Source organism: Neovison vison, chromosome 1 (assembly GCF_020171115.1).
Source record: "Neovison vison isolate M4711 chromosome 1, ASM_NN_V1, whole genome shotgun sequence".
NCBI lineage: Eukaryota > Metazoa > Chordata > Mammalia > Carnivora > Mustelidae > Neogale > Neogale vison.
This window is the reverse complement of record NC_058091.1, coordinates 135,695,414-135,718,663: the sequence shown is the minus strand read 5'-3', so window position 1 is coordinate 135,718,663 and position 23,250 is coordinate 135,695,414. Positions and strand designations below refer to the sequence as shown.

General features: G+C 39.9%; 1 protein-coding gene and 1 long non-coding RNA gene across 12 annotated transcripts in view; one reads left to right on the top strand and one right to left on the bottom strand.

Annotated features, from left to right (window-relative positions):
* LOC122912846 overlaps positions 1–23,250 on the top strand; it is a 117,683-nt gene that overhangs the window by 39,607 nt on the left and 54,826 nt on the right. For 2 of the 3 annotated variants that reach the window (XR_006385682.1, XR_006385680.1), the window contains one exon: positions 6,034–7,014. The exons of the other annotated variant lie outside the window; for it this stretch is intronic. This is a non-coding gene — a long non-coding RNA (uncharacterized LOC122912846). Of the gene's footprint in view, positions 1–6,033; positions 7,015–23,250 lie in introns of those variants that run through there. 3 annotated transcript variants of the gene reach the window in all.
* The window catches only part of PHACTR1 (phosphatase and actin regulator 1), a 551,546-nt gene that overhangs the window by 484,851 nt on the left and 43,445 nt on the right, over positions 1–23,250 (bottom strand). The window lies entirely within an intron of this gene.

Sequence of the window (23,250 nt, the reverse complement as noted above, 5' to 3'; positions counted from 1 at the left end):
CTTAAATTAAAGATGGGAGTTGAAATTAAGAGTCCGTTTGCTACAATTTGTAATCAGTTCTAACACTTTCCTGAGCTCAAATGACACATCCTAGTACAAACAGAAACTTTAAATGCTGTTTTGGGGGGCAAGCTCTCCCCAGTCTAAGCCAACATATACCTTTCAACTTAGGAGTGAGTGTAGGGGGATACGTTTGATCAATGAGTTCTTCCCGGAAAGAGCTTATTTCATTTTTAAGCTTCATTAGTGTATTTGCTTGGTATTTGAGAATGATGAGACTCACTCCAAGTACCGTTTACCCCACCAAAAAAAAGTCAAAACACTACAGAAGGGGAACATATGGTCTGAGCACTGTGGTAGAGAAAATGTTACTTAACAGATGAATGTAGGAGAAAGGCCGGTGTGCAGAGAAAGGCAGGCACAAAATATCTTGTTGCACTTTAAAATAAGTCTAAATAAAAGAAAACCTCCAGAGCAAGAGGATAAGTGTCTACTGAATCACAATATTTTTAAAGGATTCATTATTATTAGTTAACATCACAAATTCTGCTTTCTCCCCTTATGAAATGTGTATATTCACATATTTCTAAAAGCATTAAGAAGTGACATTTTAAATTTCTGTGCACACCGCTAATGCTGTTTGAATAATTCTGTGACCAAAATCAGTATGTGAATCTTCATGCCCTGAATTAGCATCAGGACTGTGCCCAGAGCTATAGGAAACACGGTTGCTTCTTCGGGGAGCTTGTAACCTAACTAGGGAAATCAGATTAGCCACACCTCTGTGCTTAACTGAAAAACCAAACAAAACCTCTTCTGACGCCTGTCCCATGCTAGCTAGCTAGGGTACTGTTCTCACCTTTCTTTCACAGTGAAATGTCCTTGAATGAAGGCCACCGGCCACTGTACTTCCCTAGAAAACCCTTTTTCCTCTAGCTTGCTGTTGTTTCCCTCACAATCCTTCTGTTCCTCCTCACCTGCTAGTGCTGACTCCTATTCTCTACACCCTTTAAAATGGAGGTCCAGGGGCACTGGGTGGCTCAGTGGATTAAAGCCTCTGCCTTCAGCTCAGGTCATGATCTCAGGGTTCTGGGATCGAGTCCCACATTAGGTTCTCTGCTCAGCAGGGAGCCTGCCTCCCCCTCTTTCTCTGCCTGCCTCTCTGCCTGCTTGTGATTTCTCTCTCGCTATGTCAAATAAATAAATAAAATCTTTAAGAAATATATAAAATAAATTAAAAAATGAAATGAATGTCTGCTGGGAGTCTGCTCCCAATCCTCTTCTCTCACTGTGGTTTCCCTGGCTTAGGACTTCCTAATGTATGTTATGACAACTCATGGCAAATAGAAAAAAGAATGTTGATGGCTGTTCGGGGTCTTTTATGGGAATGTGAGTTGGTGCAACCACTGTGAAAAACTGTTTGGCGTTTCCTCAAGAAATTAAAAATAGAAATAGCGTATAATCCAGTAATTCCACATTTGGGTATTTACCCAAAGAAAATGAAAATGCTCATTTAAAAAGATATCTGCAGCCCGATGTGAACTGCAGTATTATTTACAAGAGCCAAGATAAGGAAGCAGTCTGCTTCCATTGACAGATGCACAGATAAAGAAGAGGCGGTATGTATCTCCACAACGGAATATAACCCGGCTATAAAAAAGGATGAAGTCTCGCCATTTGTGACAGTATGGATAGACCTAGAAGGTATTATGCGAAGTGAAATAAGTCATAGAAATACCATAGGATTTCACTCATACGTGGACTCTAAAGAACAAAACGAACGAATAAACAAACAAACAGAAAACAGAGTCAGACCTATAAATACAGAGAACAGACTGATGGGTGCCGGGGGGGGGGGATGGGCAAAATGGGTGAAAGGGAGAGGGAGATACAGACTTCCAGTTATGGAATGACTGAGTCATGGGAATAAAAGGCACAGAATAGGGAAGAGTCAGTGGTATGCAACAGAGGTGTACGGTGACAGAAGGTAGCTACACTTGTCACGAGCATAGCATGACCTATAGAGAAGCTGAATTGCTACATTGTATACCTGAAACTAAAGTCACATCGTGTGTCAACCATACTCAAAAAAAAAAAAAAACAAAAAAAAACAGAAAGAAAGAAAAGGCTGGTGATGGGATGTTAGCTAAAGGTATTATGATGATCATTTTGTATTAAGTACATACATCAGATCTCTACATTGTACACCTAAAACAATGTTGAGGGTACCTATAGTTGAACACAACATAATCCCTAATGATACCCTGCATGAGAATCTCTGACCTAGGTCTTAGCTACCTATGATTTCAGTAACTAGGAGTCCTTCTCCCTAGCTCCTGACCCATTTATTTTCTTCTGGATGGATCTTCCCCTGGAAGGCTGCACAGGCACCCCTCCACACCCACCAGTCTACGGATAAGCTCCTTAACCTGTCCTGAGAATCTGTGCCCCATTCTCTGTTCCCTGAACTGGCCAGTAGAACTTAGTTAGCCAAGGAAGAAATTGGGTCCTCATCCCCCTCCCCCTAACCCTTCAGAGTCCATGGTTACTAGGTCCTGTTTTACTTTTTTAAAGGATTTTGATTCTAAATCAGTTTTCCATCCTTGCTATTACTGCCCCAGCTCAGGCCTCTCTCGGGTCTTGCTAAATGCTTCAGAGAAATTAAGCACCTCCCTGCCCCCAGGATGGGCCTTCTCCAGTCCATCGGCCTTACTGTCCCTGAGTAGCATACAAGGTCTGTGCTGTCCGGCCCCCTCCCCCGTCTCCTCTGGAGGTCCCTACTAATACATGTTCTCTGGTTTTCCTGCTCTTGAGAGTTTGCATGACCTTTGACCATTGTACCTTCACATACCCCTTCCCCTGCCTTCCTGGGGGATGCCTCTCATTCCCAAAGCCCTGTTCCAGCACCACCTCCACTGTGAGCCTCCACCATGAACTCCCACTGGATCCCAAGGCTCTGCTGGGGGGGGACCCCTATTTTCTGCTGGTAGAGAACTTATGCTATATCACAGTCACCTTCCATGACTTTCTTCTCTCTGTCTTCCCTCCCCAATGGCAGAGAGGTTCATAGTCAGTTCGGTGCATTACAGACCATACATGCGTATTTCTTAAGGAATATAAGTGATGTGAGCCAAAGCAATCTAAATGCCAGATGCCTTTTGTGCAGTTTCCTCTGATTAGAATGCCCTTCAACTCCTGAAACCCTCTCCCTATGGTTTCCTCCATTGGAAAAATCAGACTCATCCTCTGGGGATCTGCCCTAGTGCCCTCCTCAGTAAAGATTCCCTGGCTCTCCCAGGCAGGGCGGGTCACTGTCTTTGTCCAGCGATCTTTGATTATGCCATGACTATGACCTGCTACCACTTTGCCTCGAATCACCTGTGTGTGTACCACCATTCTGTCCAAACCGACTCGGGCTTTCAGGACTAGGGGCTTGCTTAACCAGGGTCTGGAGGCAGGGGACACTAAGCAGAGGTATGATGTAAAACAGCTGTTAGTATCTGGAACTCTGGTTCCACTCTGGCTCTTTTGGGTTAATTGTGAGACCAAGCTTAAGAATTCCCACAGTGGGAGGACACACCAAGGAGGCTTTCCAAATGAAAGGGCGAGAGGATCTAAGTCTTCACTGACTCATACTCTGCTTCCCACGTCTTGTGGCATTTCGGATTGCATAATCATCTCAAGCAGTTAGCGCTGTAAGTGACTAAACACTGGTATATCACATCTTTTACCTGCCTGCTGAGTTTAATACTTAACCCCATAAATCGAGTTATCCAAAAGAGGCTTGAATCCTGAATCTGCTTAGTCACAGCCTGAATGATGGCTTCGGGACAGGCTGCTTCCGCCAAGACTTAAGCCAGGGGGGTGAAAGAGGTTTTCTTCTGCAGATCTGTGCAGAAGGGGAGCAAAAGCAAAACAGGGACTGGCAGAGGGGACCACATAGCTAAGCCAGCTGGCTCTGCTCACCCTGTCTCTGTGGCTCCCAACAGGTGCTGAGTCTCTAAAGCTTATTAGCATCCTGGACTGACCCAGCCAGCAGTGTCCACTATGAGTACCAGCGAACATTTGCTGAGCGCTTAGTATGTATCAGAAACTCTTCTAAGAACTTTGTATGGATTGCTCTATCTAATCCCCATGACTGCAAAATAGGTGCTATTATTATCCCTAATTTACTGAGAAAGAAGAAAGACATAGAGGGGTTCAGCAACTAATGAAGATCTCAGACTTAACGAGGCCTGGAGGTGAGATGTAACCCCACAGACCAGACTCCATAGCCTGGAGTCTAACCCACATGCGCCGACCCAAGCCAAGACTGGAGCTCATTCTTTTCTCAAAAAGAGAAAGTAAATGAAAAGAAAATTTCTGGCCTTCTATACTAGTTTATCCGACCAAGACCTTAAGGAAGTAAAATCCATTCTTTTCTCAGGATCTTTTGCCCAATGGGGGTTTGATGGAGTTATTGTTCTTCCCAGGATCTGTTTCCTAAAATGGGTTTGATAGCATGCTAAGTAATTGTCCCTACAGAAAGAGACGCTGTTGTACCAAGTCACATCAAAGTTGTCAAAATCAGGTAACTTCACTTCCCTATTGACAAATCTATTGTCCAATGCACCAGGTGTCACTCTCTACATCAAAGGGAAATGCCAAGCCCAATTATGTGATAATATTTGGGCCACATACAATAACATTTTCGGCTTATTCATGTTATTCAGCTAGAATATGTTAAAGTAATTGAAACAGGATTTATTAATGCCTTTTAAGTTTGTCTTACCATTCTTCCTAGAACTCTCCATCCTTAGGCTATTTTCTCAGTTAATGACCTCTCATTCTGAATCCCTTTATATCTGTCTCTATATGTCAGAATGCCCAGAAATGACCTTTAAAACACACCAAGAGAGAAAATATTCTCATTTATTACCCTGTACTGCCCTCATGCATAAATGCAAAGTTCTAATTTGGTTTCTTAGTGTAGGCACATGCACTCCTTTATGACTGTCATTGAGCCACAGTTTAAAAGGAAAGAAGAGTGTAGACAAGGCTGTTCAAATTCCCTCTAGCAAGTCAGGTGCTCCCCTGGGACCCTGATTTCATCTACCGCTGCATTTACTCTAAGTTAACAACTACTCAGAAAACAAAAAACCTTTCTCTCCACTGCTTGAAAAACACATGTGACTTGCCAAAACTGAAATATAATTTTAAAAGGCTGTCTTTGGAAAGCCTACATGTAATGACTTTTTTCACTCTGATGGAGATTAGCAATTGTTCTAAGGACAGATGGGCCAGAATTCTAAAGAGCTGTTGACTTCTTTCTTCAAGATGCACCTTTCCAGTTGGCAAGGCTGGAATGGGGACATCGCAATTGACTCACCATCTCTCTATTTGATTGAAGCTGTATTCCAAATAGAGGAATGTATGATAACATGTATGATAGAATGCAGGATAGTAGTATTAGCTAGGAAATGTGGAAATGCTGCATAATATGTTGGAACACTGGCCAACCTCATCTTATTATTGAATGGACTGCAGAAAAAAATCTACTTTCATCTTCCTAAGTGTCCAAAATAAAATGTAAGATGATAAAACATTTTCTATGAGAAACTGTTTAGTTGTATCACACATTTTTATGTTTTATGTCTATTCTGAAGATGAAAGCGTATTTTCCAAAGACATGCTTATATCCTGCACCTTAGCCGTATTGATTTTGCCATATTAAAATACTAGTAAAGCAATAATAAAGTAATTTTATCTATCAACACGTTTCTAGATCCTTTGAAGTAAATAAACATTAGAATGTTAAGTTGTCAAATTAAGTTGGTCAAGTGAAACCATTCTGATGCTTTCCCTTTGATATTTTTAGCATCTAATAAAACATGCCTAAACCACTTACGTATATGCTTAGATGATGTTCAGAATATGTCTGTTAACTATCGGGCTCGACTCTGTGAATTGAGCCATGATGTGCCCGCTCTCAAAAAAATGTTCTGATTTATAGTAGTGTTTGCTGATTTTCATGGGTAAATTCTCACTCTATAGCTGATGTCAAGCCACTGACGTGATACCACTGACCGTGAAGGTGGGAAGAGATGTGCTTCGCCGGCTCAAAAGAATCTCTATGTACTGGTGGCCAGGACACCCCTGGAACTGGGCTGCTTTTGAACGTCTAGATTCTGAAGACTTTCTTTTTCCCTTTCTTTTCTTCTCTTCTTGGGGGCCAGCGGGTTCTCTAGGACACGATCTCCTCGTTTGTAAAATGGGTTAATGGGAACAGGTAATCTCTAAGCTTTCTCTAAGCTCAGTTCTTTAAATATTTCAGTAATTTCCCATTCTGAGTTTTAAGGCAGACTGAGTATTATAGCAGAATTTTTAAAAGTTCTGGGGCGCCTGGGTGGCTCAGTGGGTTGAAGCCTCTGCCTTCGGCTCAGGTCATGATCGCAGGATCCTAGGATTCCAGGATAGAGCCCGCAACAGGCACTCTGCTCCTGGGGAGAGCTCTCTGGGGAGCTTGCTTCCCTTCCTCTTTCTCTGCCCATCTCTCTGCCTACTTGTGATCTCTGTCTGTAAAATAAATAATAAATAAACTCTTAAAAAAAAAAAAAAAGTTCCGCTGCGTCTAAGCTTATACTCTAGGGACTTAAGAGATGTAGGGTATTATCCAACACAGAGGCATGTTATTTCTAGTTCAGTGAGGTTTATTTTATTAAATTTAGCTCTAGTTTTCAGAGATATATTAAATGGTAGACTCCCATGATCTTGTCACAATGATGTCGGTTCCTACTGTTCAGCTCAAAAAGAAAAAAACAACAACCAAAAAACCTGCCAAGTCAATGACGAGAAACACATTATGGTTGGTTGTACCTGCTTTATTTCTTCTTCGGCATTTTCAAAATGGGCAAAATTAAGGGTATCCCTAGTTGTGATGCATGGGAGAAGTAACAGCTAGTCTCTTTTGCTAGAACTGCACTTTCTTTTGTCTTTTTTTTTAAAGATTTTATTTATTTATTTGACAGAGAGAGAGATCACAAGTAGGCAGAGAGGCAGGCAGAGAGAATGGGAAAGCAGGCTTCCTGCTGAGCAGAGAGCCTGATGTGGGGCTCGATCCTGGGATCCTGGGACTCTGAGATCATGGTCTGAGCCAATGGCAGAGGCATAACCTACTGAGATATCCAGGTGCCCCTAGAACTGCACTTTCAAATTTCCTTCATGTCTAGGGAATCGCTTGGGATAAGACCATCAACTGAATATTGTTGAAGAAAAGTTAATTGTTTCACTGCTAGTGCTTCTGCAACTATAATGTACTAAGAATGAAAACCATGTTTCTTAGGCCCTAGACACCAACTCTAGAGAATATCCTATCTCCGGACCCTCCCAGAGAGCGGGGCTGAAGAGGTGAACACAGCAATCCTGAGAGGGCTGCCTGGCTTGTAGACCTCTCTGAGAGGTTAAATGTGTCCTTGCTCTAAAACTTCTGCTTAAGGAAACTGTCAGAAGGAAAGAAGGATCAGATGTATGAAGATGTCTATAGATATTACTAAAAAGTGAAGAGAAGGAACTCTCATTCATTGCTGATGGGAATGGAAAATGGTACGGCCACTTTTGAAAACAGTTTGGCGATTTTGTGCAAAACACAACATACTCTTACCATATGATCCAACAATCATGCTCCTTGGTATTTATCCAAAAGAGTTGAAAACTTATGTCCACACAAAACCTGCACATGGATGTTTATAGCAGCTTTATTCATAATTGCCAAAACTTGGAAGTAATCAAGATGTCCTTCAGTAGGAGGTGAATGGATAAATAAACTGTGATCCATCCAGACAATGGAATGCTATTCAGTGATAAAAAGAAATGAACCAGCAGGCCATGAAGATACATGGAAAAGTGTTACACCCATACTACCTTAAATATATGTGAAAGAAGCCAATCTGAAAAGGTTACAAACTGTACAATTCCAATCTTTTGACATTCTAGGAAAGGCAAAACAATAAGGACAGTAAAAAGGTTAGTGGTTGCTAGGATGGGGGATAGGGAGAGAGATGAGTAAGAAGCAGATCACAGAGGATTTTTAAGACAGTGAAAATATGCTGTATGATAGTAAATGATGGGTCCATGCCAGTATACATTTGACTAACCCACAGAAAGTTCAACACCAAGAGTGAAACCTAAGGTCAACTATGGACTTTAGGTGATAGTGACATGTCAGTGTAGGTTCATCAATTATGATAAATGTCCCACTCTTGTGGAGGGTGTGGTTGTGGGGGAGGCTCTCCATGTGTGGGAGCAGGGGGTGGAGGGAAACTCTCTGTACCTTCCTTTCCATTTTGCTATTAACCTAAAATTGCTCTTAAAAAATTTCATCAACATGTGTAGACCATGAACTTACTCAATGTTGTATGTCAATTACTTCTCAATAAAAACATAAAAATGAAAAAAAATTTAAATGAAGTCCTTTGAAAAAAAATGAAGAAATCCAACAAGTCTGGTATAAAGATGAACTGATAGCAACATGACCATTGCCATGATAACATTTTTTTTCATTCCAAGTTCTTTTTGAGCATCTATTATAGGCTATGCTCTGTGCTAGACACTGAGGATTCAGGGGTGAATAAGGCAGACGTGGTCCCTTCCCTCAAAAAACTAGGAGTCTAGTGGATGTTGATATTCCTACTAATGGATTTACTTGTCGAAGAAACTGTTAAATCTACATCAAGCATATAGCAGGCCTTTGGTGAATATTTGTTATATGGATATTTAATGAAATAAGTCACAATAAACAAGTCATCCATTCTTTTCTTAAAATTTTGTCTGGGTTTTATAAGGGGACTTTGGCTAATCTATTAATTGTCCCTGTGATATAATATCGAGATTTATTATGTTAATAAACTGAACATGCTTCTTGGTTGAATGGTTCGAGAGGTGTTTATTGAGCACCAACTATGCCAGGTACTTTATATCCTCCCTTCAAGTCATTCTTAAAACCCTGGGAAATGAATATGCCCATTTTATAGGTAAGTAATCAGAAATTCATAAAGATAATAAACTCGCCCAAGAGAGTCAGAATTCATACTCCAGTCTGTCTGACATACTTGTGTTTCTCCCTTTATATGCAATAGTTCAAGAGTAGTCAAAGAGTCACACAACACCTTTACCTAACCAAAGCTCCCACATGAGTCAATAATCTCCAAACATTTTTCTCCTTCCATGTATGATCGTATATTACAAGCCAGTGGGCCCTCTTGGCAATTAATCCCTAGGAAGACTACAGCTCTTTTAGTCACCCTCCCACCTCTTTGGTCTGCTTCCAACTGTACAGTCTCTAGACCTTCACCACAGTAAGGTATTTGGTCCTCACACTAGGCAGAGCTGGGAATGTATTGGGAGAGATTAGGTGGCCTTAAGACTTGGAACTGTTCTCCCCCTCAGGGGAGGAAAATCCGTGAACCTCAGCAACATATTTATAAAAACTGAGGACTCGTGGAGAAAAATTATATTTTTATGAACCCACATAAATAACACAATTCTTTTTCTTGAGCGTCACTGAAGAGCAAGCACGAGAGAGAGGAAACCAGTTATAATTTAGAAGCGACACTAAAATGCTCTCAAGATTCATTGTGGTTATTGGACCGTATTTGAGGTTTGTAGAGATTGACAGAGAATAAAGTCCTCTGAGAACCAGCAACTGGAAAGAAAATTACATCCACTTTAATATACACCATTGTTGCTGAGTCTACGTGTCCAGTGGCAGTAAATACACCAAATATTTGAATCAATGTACAGATAACCATAAGATGCTTCTCATTTTTCTCCAGTTCTGAATGATGAATCTTGTCTGTAGAAAAGCTTTAATTTGACTAACACTGGCTTCTCTCCTTGGTCCCTTTCTATGCCTTTTTATTATAACCTATATGATTTCCTTTCAAAACTGGTACCACCATTTCAGTTTGGTGTAGAATAACAAATCCAATACGATTACCTCCTGGTCTGAGCCATGTTAAATTATGAAAAGGAATCACATCTTTCACAACTGGACTTCTTTTGCCTCAATAATGTATTTTATCAATTATTAATGATGTCTCATTGATCACTATTCTTCTATTTTTCTCTGCCACTTGCCACCAAAGATCTTAGTTATCCAAGTACTATGGTGATGAGATTTAAATTAAATAGTGTTAACCCTTTCGAATAAAACCTATACAATTTTGCGTAAATAGGACAGTGAGAGAGGCACCTAGGTAGCTCAGTCAGTTAAGTGACAGACTCTTGGTTTTGGCGTGTGTCACAGTCACCGTACAGGCTCTGTGCTCATTGGGGGAGTCTGCTTAAAGATTCTACCCCCTGCCCCTCCTCTCACTTGCGCATGTGCTCTCTTTCTTGCTCAAACAAATAATCTTAAAAAAATAAGTCAATGAGACATTGAACATATATTTTTAAAAAGAAAATATATTCATATTTGTGGACAAGGGACCTACTGATAGCTTTTCTCTGGAGAAATCACCTATAATAAATGAAACTTGCAACATGGCAATATAAGAACTGAAGTAATACCTGACTGAGTGATTACACCGGTCTTTTTTTGTGTTGGCTAAATTCAGTCATTGTTTCCTTTCCACCTCAATATTTCTACTTCAATGTCCTTAATAAGTGGAACCAGGGAGGAGATAGAACGCAGATCCTAGTAGCTGTAACTCTCTTGAATTGCTCCTATAATTGGGTTTATGAAAGGACTGTAGATGATCTATTTCTTTATGAGGTAACTTTACAGCAGAAATTGTTCCTACAGATCATATTATATGAGCTGTAACAGAGAGGCCAATGAAGTGAGTTTAAGGCTGATTTGAGCTTATTTTGGGTTGACCTGGTGTGATTTTTATGGATGGGTCTAGTTGGTCTTCGACTTAACACACACGTCTACGTATGTGGTAGCTATTTCACCAGACAAGATGATATATTTTGACTCAGATCTTAATAGACACGAAAAATAAAGGCAAATCTTTTTATTTTTAGAAATACCAATGTTCTTAAGATACCAGAAAAAATATTGCCTGTACTCTAGGGGCAAACATATGAATAGACTTTGAATGACAATGAAGAATTTTCAAATCAACTAAACAGCAAACGAAGGGCGCACTAACTGTGCTTCCTGGTTGCTTCAGAAAGTGGGGAGGACTTTTGTGGTGAGGAGTCAGTGGTACACAGACTGTAAGAAACACCTTTGGCTAAAACATCAGAAACCACACTAACGATTTATGTCTGCACATTTAAAATGAACTCTTAATATGAGAGGATAAAGGAAAAATATTTCAGTTCTTTTACAATTTGAAAAAAGACTTTGTCATTTTGAATTTTGCAAAATTATAACAGTGTGTCAAGCCTCTAATTTGCTTAAAGCCTATTGAGCAAATATCTTTTAATGTCAAAACGCAGTAAAATACACTCATGAAGATTATGTGGTATCATAAATTATATATAATGGGGAATCTTTGATAAGCCACAATTTGGTGTGGTCTGCATTGCCCATCATAGCTCCAGACCCAGGCATCCGCTGAAAGTTTTTGCTTTTATATGAATGAAATTCCTCCAAATGGTGAAACAAAGACAAGAAGTACAAATAAAAATAAGAGCCCATCCACTCCTAATTTTGTTTTTGCCTGTCCTATTCAGTGGTATGCACTGAACATGGAGAAACTGTTCCTAGAACTGTGAATTTGCCTTACATGTGAGGTGTCTCTGAGTCCTTTACCAAAACTGGTGGTGGAAGTCACTTTTCTTACTGAAATAGTTGCTTCCTCGCTGATTGCAGCCAGCATCATGTCCAGAAACAGCAAAGATGTTGCTGGAAGGCAGCACGGAGGGTGATCTGGAGGGAACACAGGGCAGCTGGCTTCACAGCTGTGCAAACTGTGTAATTCTATGGTTTGAGTGGGAGGTAGTGAACAGCCCTAGACTTCCGCAGATACACTGGGGACCTTTGAGCTTCTTCCTCTCAGAAATGAAGAACTGGCCTTGAAAGCTTTGGGTGTGTTGTTTAAGGTCAAAACAAATAATCAGTGCAGTCAGTTGGGGGAAGGAGTAGAGCATGAAGAAAATGGGAGGGGAGGTTGGGAAAGAGGAGTGTACTTAGTTATTGGGCTGAGCATCTGCCTATGGCCAAGTTGGACTGGTGCCCCACATGACCAGTGGTTCTAGAGTGCAGCACAGTAAAAATTCAAGCACTTTTTCTCTTATGGGTTGATAATACTATCCTAAGGCAGCCACACGTCATTCCCTGATGAGAGCTGACAGTGGAGGTGTGAAGGTCACCTACATTTATAAGTGAGAAGATGCTATAGTCAGTCTTCTGGGGCTATTAGGCTGGGTTGAATTTTTGGCTATGGCAAAGGCAACATTTTAAGTAGAATTAGTCTGGTTTTCACATTTTCATTCCCATGCCTTATTTGTGGCACAGCCAGACATTTAAAGCTATCCCATTCACCCAGACCACATCTGTTTCTTGCCTTAGCATAGTACTTGGCTCTTGGCAACACATTTTCATGTTTGGTCCTTAAAGTATCAACAAAAATGAGGCAGACTGTTATCCCCATGTTATAGGTTTCAAAGATTCAGAGATGATTCAGCCCTTCAGTAGCAGACTCAGATTTTGAGATCAACAAATCTCCAAACCTGTCACAGAACACTTGTGCCCATGACTCAGGAGAGAGAAGATGCTTCTCCTGGCTCTCAAAAGTTAAGATTCTATGATTTTCTTATGTTCACCTGGCCAACATTGAAGACTTCTCAAACTAAAAAGTTGTATTCTCTTTCTTTTCCCTTCCCTCTTTGCCTTCCTCCTTTCTTCTCCCTATATCCCTTTCCACAAAACACCTCTTCCATGTTCAGGGGATCACTGGAAATTCCAGTAGTTATTCTACTGGAATAGTCATTTCCAAGTGGCCATTTGCAAAAGATATTTCAAGGTTGATCCATTCAACTTCAGTCAGAGGATAGACATTAAACATACATTTCCTTAACTTTTAGAGTCTGATGGTGACTTCCTTTCTCATTCTGGGCCTGTCATATTCATTCAATACTCCAGACAAGAAGCACTGAATAAATGTAAAATTTAGCTAAAAGAATTTGTTCCTTATGTGGAAGTTCCTGAATTTGTAGCTCATTTGGTCCTACAAGATATGGTAACTAGATGGGCATCTTCCTTTTTTCTTTTTCTTTTCATTCTTCTCATTCTTGTTTGTTTTGTAGTATCTTGGAAGAATTGAACAAGGATGAGTGCCCTCCACTTTGTGTAATGAATACTCACTATATGCCAAGTATTATTCTAAGCCTTTCACATGTAAAAACAATTATCTGCTCTTCAAAAACCCTCCAAGATTGTCACCATTATTAATTCCATATTATAGGTGAGAAAACTAAGATCAGAAGAGGTTGAATGTCTTGCCCAAGGTCAGAAAGCTAGTAAGTGACAGAGTGTGGGTTTGAACCAAAGAAGCATAGTTTCAAAAGTATATCCACACAACCACTAGACTACCTTGGAAAAGAAAGGACTGCTCCTCTTTGCATTCTGTAGGGCTGCATTGTGACTTCCGTGGCTCCTAGGCATTTTTGCCTTTAAAAGCCCCTTTCACCACAAATAAATAAATAAATACTGTATTTTATTACTATGTTGGTATAAAGACAAATATAAACCAGGCTGGATTACATTCATTTTTTCTCTTGACTTTACAAGAAATTAAAACATTTTTGTGGGCCTTGAAAAGTATTGTGAGCCTGAACTCTGTGCCTACTGTACCCAATAGCTAAGTTGGCCCTAACTCTGGGGCTTTTCTCTTTCACCTTGATTCATTTCCAGTTAAGAAAATGAATGTACCACGTTCTTTGGGGGATTTCCTTGCAAATACTGTTTCTGAGTGCAGAAATAGCATCTGGTAAACTACCAATAAAGAAATGATTTTTAGACTGTTGGTAAAATCATTTAGATGGGTTGTAACTAGCATTTTTGTAACTAGACTCTGTTGGAATGAAATGAAGTGGGAAGGGATAGGATAGGATAATAAAGAAAACATCATAGTATATTTGCATCCATTAGGAGTATTTTCAGGAATATTATATTCTAATTTTAAATATGTGTGTGTGTATGTGAGGTGATATAAAGCACATTTTTCCCTTTCTGTTTTTTTTTTTTTTTTTTTAAGAGAGAGAGTGCAAGCAGGGAGAGGCACATGGGGAAGGTGAGAGAGAATCTCAAGCAGTCTCCACACTTACCAGAGAACCCAATGTGGGGCTCGACATCATGACCCCAAGATCACGACCAGAGCTGAAACCAACAGCCGCTTAACCTACTGTGCCACCCAGGCACCCCTAAAGTGCATTTCTTAGTGAGTTCTACCCAAATATTTTTAAAATACTAAGTTAGGATGCATTTTTACTTCTATCTCTTTTTTTCCCTTAGCCACGTTCAACTTAAAGTGTGTCCATATGGCAAAGCTGACATAAGCTTGCTCTCTTATGAGAAATCACGGCCATTAAGAATATGGGTTTGGAGTCATATTAAAAAGATGACCCAAATTCCAATTCTTCACCTTATTCCCCTAATTATCTACATCTCCATTGCTGAGTTATTTGACCTCTTTGTGACTTAGTTTCTAAGTGGATAAAATAAGGATTGTAATAACCATGCCAATCTCATAGGGTCATTATGGGATATAAATGAGCAAATGCTAATAAAGCCCTTGGCACAGTAGTTGTTAATAAACACTTTGTATATGCAGACAACTTAAATATGTATTTCCAAGCCAGACCTCATGTTTAGCCTTAGGCTTGTCTAACTGCCCATTTGATAGCTCCAGTGGGATGTCTAGAAGGCATCTCACATCTGACCTCTCTGCATTTGAACTTCTGACCATTCCCCCATGCTCCAAAATGGTTCTTTTATCCTGTAGTTGCTTAGGCCAAACCTTTGAGGGACTTCTTGGTCCTTTCCTTCTCTTACAACCCACACTGAGTCCATCATGAAAACTTGTTGGCTATCCCTTGAAATACATACAAAATCTGACCAATTCTCACTGTTGCTGCTGTACGTCATTGCTGAGCCACCACTATTTCTCTGGGTTACTGTAAAAGCTTCCAAATTAGCTTCCCTGCTTCCTCACTGTCCCACAAGAGTCTGCTCATACCACAGAAGTCCCAGTGATCCCTTTTTTTTTTTTCAAAGATTTTATTTATTTATTTGACAGACAGAGATCACAAGTAGGCAGAGTGGCAGGCAGAGAGAGAGAGAGGAGGAAGCAGGCTCCCCGCTGAGCAGAGAGCCTGATGTGGGGCTCGATCCCAGGACCCTGGGATCATGACCTGAGCCGAAGGCAGAGGCTTTAACCCACTGAGCCACCCAGGTGCCCCCAGTGATCCTTTTTAAGATCTTTCTCAGATCATGTTACTCTTATGCTTAAATCCCTGCACCATCCCACATTTCACTAAGAGGAGAGTCAAAGCCCGGCAGTAGCCCGCCAGATCCTGTGTAATCTGGCCCCTGCTCCCTCACAAATTTCCTCTCCAGAGAGCCTGGGCTCCTCGCCAGGTCTTGAACATAACAGGAACAGTCCAGATAAAGAGGCTTTCCATTTGCTCTCCCTGAGCTCTCTCTTGCCCTGTCCTCCACCCATACTGGCTTTTTGCTCATTTTTTCACCTATTTCTGAAAACTTGGTTCTCGTTCCCTCTTCTCAGTGTTGCCCCTCTTGCAATCCACCCCTTTCTTTGCCTCCATGTGCTTTACACTCTTAACTTGCTTTATTTGCTTCTGCCCTAACACTTAATTTATAGAATACTATGCAATGTATGTAATTATTATATTGTTTATTGTCCATAACCCACTTATGAGGGTTAGATGTTGTTTGTTTTGATCGCTAATGTTTCCCAAGTGTCTAAAACATGGTCTAATACATATTCAACTCCTCAATATTTGTCGAATGAATAAGTATTATTATATTATTATTTCTTCTTACCTTCTTCCATCTCCCCCACAAAGCACGGGTCTCAAATGGAATAGGGATAAATTCAAGCACAATGAAGCTTTTTCTATACTTTGTTTACACCATGGTTGAGTATTAAACCAACTTGCTATTATATGTTTGGTAGAGATCCAGAAATAATGGGATCTCTATGTCTATAAATGGCAAATAATCATATTGATAATGTTCAGTATAGTTTCAAAACCAAGATGTACTTTGAATTCTCGTGACTACAATTACAGCCCAAATGTTAACTATTCAAAGACACTGTTCCTAAATTGTTAGTTTAGGGTATAGAGATGTGGTAGAAAAGATCAATAAGAAAGCTACAGGCTTTTACAAAACACTTGTCTTTATAAATGTTAAATAACTAGCAGTGTGACTATTCCTGTTGTCCTTCAACAACCTGTAGAAAGTCACACCAATCCATCATCATTCAATAAGGCCATTAAATTGATTTTGTCTTTTATTTAACTATCTTACATTATATAAAAGACTTATAAATTAAAGCAATTAAGATGTCAACATGGCTCACTTTTTTTCCTCCTGAAATCACATCCACTTTATCACCAACCAAAGTGGATGGGGAGTGATGAAACAAAGGGGGTAAAATGCTAGAATTCTTGTATCATACAATGAGGAAATATTATCTCTATTAATAGTTCTTTCAGGGCCTCTTCCGTTTACATGACATAATACATTGGCTATAATACATGTCCCTTTTTTCACCTTATCAAGCCAAAAAGAAAAATAGCTCTACAAACTATCTTCTGCTTCCACTTGGGTCTTAATGCCTACTTGTATAATAAATAATCACGAGTTGAAGTTGCATATATCAAGGAGTAGCTCCATGTGTTGTATTAAAACATTTTTGGTTGGCAATGAAACATATGCATGAAATACATTTTTTCACACCTATTCTAACCAACAATTTATTTGCTCCTGTCACCATATATGCTGGGGAAGAAAAAAGAAAAAAAAAATTCTTTGTAATCCATGACCCAGTTTTACACTTAGTATCTAGAAGTTAGGGTTATTCTATCTGAATTCCAAAGGGATATGTTTACCTTCCCTAGTAATTTAAAAGGATAAAGGGAAAATACAGATCTTATATACCCTATTCATTTTAATTATAAAAGAGGACAGGCTAATGCCAATTGGGAGACTAGGTTAATATTTAGTTTTCTCACTTTTCATTTGCTGCCATGATTTCTCCAATACCTATTCAATCATTCAATAGATATTATTTACAAAGCATCAACAATGTTAAAGACTCGAATCCCTAAATATTCAAATTTAAAACATTTTAATTAAGATGATTAATGTAAATGTGCCTCCTAGCACATTATTAAGAATATTGATTATTAATATTTATCAATTCTTCTTTTAATTAAGCTTATTTTCATAACTTAGCTGTAATTAAATATTTTTAATTATTGCTATAATTATGCTATTCCACTGTATGTTTTATACCATAAATAAGACAGCATATAAAAATCAGTGGTATAGTGTATATCTAGTAGTACAGCTAGAGCTAGAAGTACCAGGTATTCATAGGAAATCTTTAGGTTGGATGAGACTTTAGCAGACTTAAAACCTAGGGTGCCTGGGTGGCTCAGTGGGCTAAGCTTCTGCCTTTAGCTCAGGTCATGATCTCAGGGTCCTGGGATGGAGGCTGGCCTCTGGCTCTCTTCTAGGCAGGGAGCCTGCTTCCCCCTGTCTCTCTGCCTGCCTCTCTGCCTACTTGTGATCTCTCTCTATCAAATAAATAAATAAAATCTTTAAAAAATATATAAATCCCTCATCTTAGGGCTGAATGAATCAAGCCTAGAAAAATTAAATGGCTTGCCATTTATCAGATGCAGATACATTCAAATCAAGTTTTTCTTTCTTTCTTTTTTTTTAAAAGATTTCTTGGGACATAATTATTTCTTTTTTAAAGATTTATTTATTTATTTGACAGGCAGAGATCACAAGGAGGCATAGAGGCAGGCAGAGAGAGAGAGGGAAGCAGGCTCTCCGCTGAGCAGAGAACCCGATGCGGGACTCGATCCCAGATCCCTGAGATCATGACCTGAGCCGAAGGCAGCGGCCTAACCCACTGAGCCACCCAGGCGCCCAAAATCAAGTTTTTCTGTCTCTTGATTCATACTTTCCATATAAAATACATCTCCATGGTCTTCCATAAAAATAAAAAATATATACTTCTATAGACAAACTAAACAAGTAACTTATCATTTAGTGGTTGGATAATAGTAAATATAATACTTAGATGTTAAAAAGAAATTGAATAATGCCCAGACCAGAGATCCCAAGAAAATTTTACCATGTGACACAGATTTTGTACTTGAGTTGTCTCATAAACATATGGATTGTTGTTGAAATAATGACATGATAAGCAGCCACATTAAATATTAACAGCCAAGGGCTTCCCATTTTCTCATATTGTTAATTATTTACTTTCCTTAACTTTGTTTATATTATTTATATTGTCTGAAGCAGTTTCATCAGTACCATCTGAATGCATTACATAATGAGATTACCAAATTGGTTAGCTTTAATAACAGTAAAGAAGGAGGGCAGAACCTCAGAAAGTTTCATAAAAGAGGTTTCTGGTCAACTACATGGTCATCCATTTGGAATGTGGCTACTGAACATGAGAAACAGTATTTCCTTCCTGCTTTCCTACCTTCCTCCTTCCCTCCCTCCTTTCCTCCCTCTCTCCTTCCATCCCTCCCTCCTTCCCTTCCTACTTTTTAGAAGCAATACTTCCAAGGAGATATTGGGCCCACCAAATTAAAGCCAGACCCATATGATCAGCCTTCAATTTGAAATCGGTAAAATAAATAAATAAATAAATAATTTTTTTTTTTAAAAATGAAAGAGACACTGGCACCCTTCAGTGAAAGAGTAAAGGAAGATGATTGCCAAGACCTTCAGATTGGTAAAACAATCTTGGTTGAGTATGACAATATTCACAGTTTTGCCTAGGGACAGTTCTCATTGCTATGTGATGATGGCACATTCTGGGCTGTCACTTTTCAGTATCATAGGTTTTCATAATTTAAGAGATAAAGACTTCCTCCTCAAGAAAGGCAGGAAAGAGAACCCCTGAGATCCAGTTTATAACTTAATCTAGTTGACCCATGCATTCTTTTTTTTTTTTTAAGATTTTATTTATTTATTTGACAGACAGAGATCACAAGTAGGTAGAGAGGCAGGCAGAGAGAGAGGAGGAAGCAGGCTCTCTGAGGAGCAGAGACCTGATGTGGGGCTCTGATCCCACATGACCTGAGCAGAAGGCAGAGGCTTTAACCCACTGAGCCACCCAGGGACCCCTGACCCACCCATTCTTAGAAGTAGCCAGAACAAGCCAATTTGGACTGCCATTATCCTCTGTGCCTAAAAGAGTGGAAAAGACCAGTAGAAGTCAGAAACAGCTATTCTTGGTTGACATCAAAACTAAAACAGATCTTGACCTCCTAAAGAGGATAGGTATTCTGAGGCTGACCATGCTATTAACTTAAAATCTACTCCAAACAGAAGCAATTCTGAAATGTCAACATAGGTTAAACTTCCTTATGATTAGAGAAGTTCTTACTGTTCTCAGTCATGGCTCAGTATTGGTTTTTGGTTTTAAACAATCCTAAATCATCATCAGGGTGACTAGCCTTCCTTCTTTTGACAACCTCTAAGAAATTTTTGGTCTGCTTAAATCTTCTATTTACCATAACACATCCATTCACCTTAGTATGTAATTGCAGAGAACTTTCAAGTTTCAGCACCTTCTATGTGTCAAATACTCTTCTATGTGCTCTCAATATAAAGATTAAAGAAACACACTAGCTTATAGGAAAACATTCACCAGATGAGATGCAACTTCACTGCATTCACTTCAATGCAGTGAATGAATGACCTCATAAGGCAGGGTAAGTTCTCACAAGCTAGATGTCAGTGATGTTCATTACTAAGTGAGAACACAATTAGAAACACTTGCTACTAATAGTGTGAACATATTCTTCTGTTACACGATGTCCTTATAACACATTTTAATTTCTCAGGGAAAAAAAAAAACCCTCTTTCAATGTTTTAAATGAGGTCTGATGTGTCTGGGTAAGTTTTAGCAGATACATTGGCTTAATTTTCTCTGGCATTTATACTATCTTCAGTAAATAATCATTATCAATATTAGCATAATATACTACGTGCTGAATAGAAGCTACAAACCTACAAAAGAGGCTCCTTTAGAAAAAAATGGAAGTCACGGTTCTGAAAATTTCTGTTCTATACTCCAGCAGTTTAGGCTGAAACTTGAAATTTGCATCTTCGTAAAATGATTTAAGACCCACATTTTGGTGCTATTCTTTGACTGACATGGGACTGTAGGTGAAGGAGTATATCCTTCACTCAAGCTGTGGAGTTATTTCTGAAATGATATTATTAAGTGCCCTCAGGGACAAGATATAGTTGAAAGGATGCTTAAGTATTTAATTAGTATTCAAAATGCCCAGTCTACTTTATTTGGCAACTATATAGATTAGTTTAAGGGTGTTGGTATCCAAAATGATTTTGTGATAGCCAAATAAAATGAATATACATATATTTACCCCATGAAGTATTACTAAACCTCTAAAATATTAAACATGGGCTTACATATAATGAATAGGTGTGAGAAATCAAATATTAAACATAAATAGTTTAAAGCAATAAGGAATTTTTCTGGAAAGAATAAACAATGAGTGACTATTTGAGGGGTAGAAGAGGAGTAGGAATAAAGAGCAGAGTAAAGCTTCCTTGCTTAATTGTTTGTAAATTGTTGTTAAAAGACAAACAAAATTCTCTCTATGCCCAAATTATGTAATTTATCCAAAGTGTGCAAGCTCCTCTGTTCAGTAATGCTGATAACGACACTAATAGTTTAATTACAACTTGCTGCTCAAGGAGATAAACAAGGCTGTTTGCTTTTTAAACTAGGGGTTACAATTACTTTTAAACGCGGGGGAAAGGCACATCTGCGAGTAGATCTTACTATGTCAGAAAAGCAACCAGAAACCAGCTGGAAAATAAACAAAGCACCGGGAGTGAGCAGCCTGCACAAAATTAGAGCAGAACTGCTTGATTTGAGCAGAGGAGCAGTAGACGTGAGGCGTAGTAAATAGGCGGTAAATGTAGGTGGGCAGGGATAGAAAAGTTTTCGGTAGCTAGATCTGCTGTGTTTTCCCTGGGATTCCATCACTTGGAGGGACTGGGCACCCCTCCCCCGCATATCTTGCTTACAGTCATGTCACACAGTCCCTCGTTTCAGCACCACAGACAGAGGACAGCTCCCCTAACTGCAGAACACCGCCCAAAGCTGCTTCCCCTGCATGGCACTTCTCTTTCTTTCTAGAGTCTTTCTTAATTTTGCTTTTGGGGGGTAATTCTAAGGGACATATAGGAGGGATTGTTGGACTTGTTTATTTCCAGATTATAGGGAGACAAGTCTTGTCTGAAAAGTCCAGGCATTTCATTGGCCTCCAGAGTAATTCAATCAGAATAAAAGATTGCAAGTCACTGGGTTTAATCTGGTGGCAAAATGGCTCAACCCAAGTCAGGAGTGGCTGAAACTTGAAGCTCCCTTTTAGTATTTTATGTTATTGTTTTGTTGTAAAAGTAAAACAAGGTAAACAACTTTTACTAACTGCCACTCCAGCCATTTTTCTCCTGTCCTAATAAGCATTAGACCCTAAGGAATATACCAGTGTTTGGTAGCAAAGGGGTCAGTGGTAAAATTTCTAATATTTCTCAGTGAGAAAACAATCTCAATCTTAAAAGAAACTCTTCTCAGTCCTTCTGAAGACCCCTCACAACCACATCCTGACTGTGGAACATACAAGTGAAGGATTAACAGTTCCATAATGAGACCACAGGCTACTACAGCATACCACAAAAATGGCCCAAACTGCCCCCACTAAAGACCTCATTTCCCCAGCCCTAAAGCCAGAGGAAAACATTTTAGGAGTGACAAGGAACATACGATCAAAACCCCAAATCACCGAGACAGGAAAATAAGACTCCAAGAACCATAGCCACTTGGGTACTTTCTGTTGCCATTCTTCCATTAGTGAAGATATGGTCACTTGGACACCACATCCTGTTTCTCTAATCAGAATTTTAATCTTTCGTCCAAACTTCTCAATATTGTATACAATACTTATCATTTGAAGGTCCCCTTTGCTCCAACACACGCGTACAATACATACTTTGATTCAGTTCCATTTCCAAGATTTAGTTTGCTAAGGAAAATGGTATTATCTAGTTTTCAAACTTATCTTGAGGGAGGGTCTCCAGGAAAATGCCCTCACACTTTTTGCACTGGAATTACTAGAACACTAAGGGATTTCAGAAAGGAAGAAACACAAGCTGGGGGTGGGGGTGCAGTGGGGGGTGGAGCTCAGGAGGCATTCAGAAAAGGCAGCAGGATGAAGTTAGTGGTGAACAACTTCCTCCCAGTGATAATGACCATCTACTAGTAACAGAGAGTGAGGTCTGCCTGCGAATCTGGAGCAGCTGCAGCAGAGCGGACGGCAGACACTGGGTGCTGCTTATCAGGTACCCAGGGAGGTCTCAACTGAAGCAGTTTGATTTTCTGAATCCCTCAGTCCTTTCTACTGCCCCTTCTTCTTCTTCCCTCTTTCCGTTCCTTCCTCCCACCCTCTCTATCCTCCTCCCTTCCACCTCCCTTCCTCCTTTACCTCAGTTGTCCTCTTCACTTCATTCCATCTGGGTCACTTTGGGCACAAGTACCACTGACAGAATCAAATCACCTATCATGTAGCCTATGGACCGTGTTATTATTATCACCCCCAAGGTTGTTCTCAAACTGCTTGGAGGAAAGGCTAAGGTCCTGTTCCTAGCTGTCAACCCTCTCCATAGCCCACACCGCAGCAGTGGTATCAAACCAGCAAAATCACCAGTCTGAATGTCACCAACAAGTTCCACCCTGTAGTAGCCCTGCCAGCAAACCTCACCAGCAGAGCCTTGCCAGACCCTCCGCCCACAGCCAGTGCACTCGCATCCCCAGACAGCCTTGGTGATTCCTAAGATCATTGTTATCACTGACAACACTTTCTTCACCTCATGAAAGGGGAAAGCCCGCGTGTGACTCCTGGGCGGATGTAGGGCTCCACGCGCTACCCTCCCCCACCTCCGCAACACACACACACATACACACCCCTCGGAATACCGGCGACACAAAGAGCGAGTGAGCG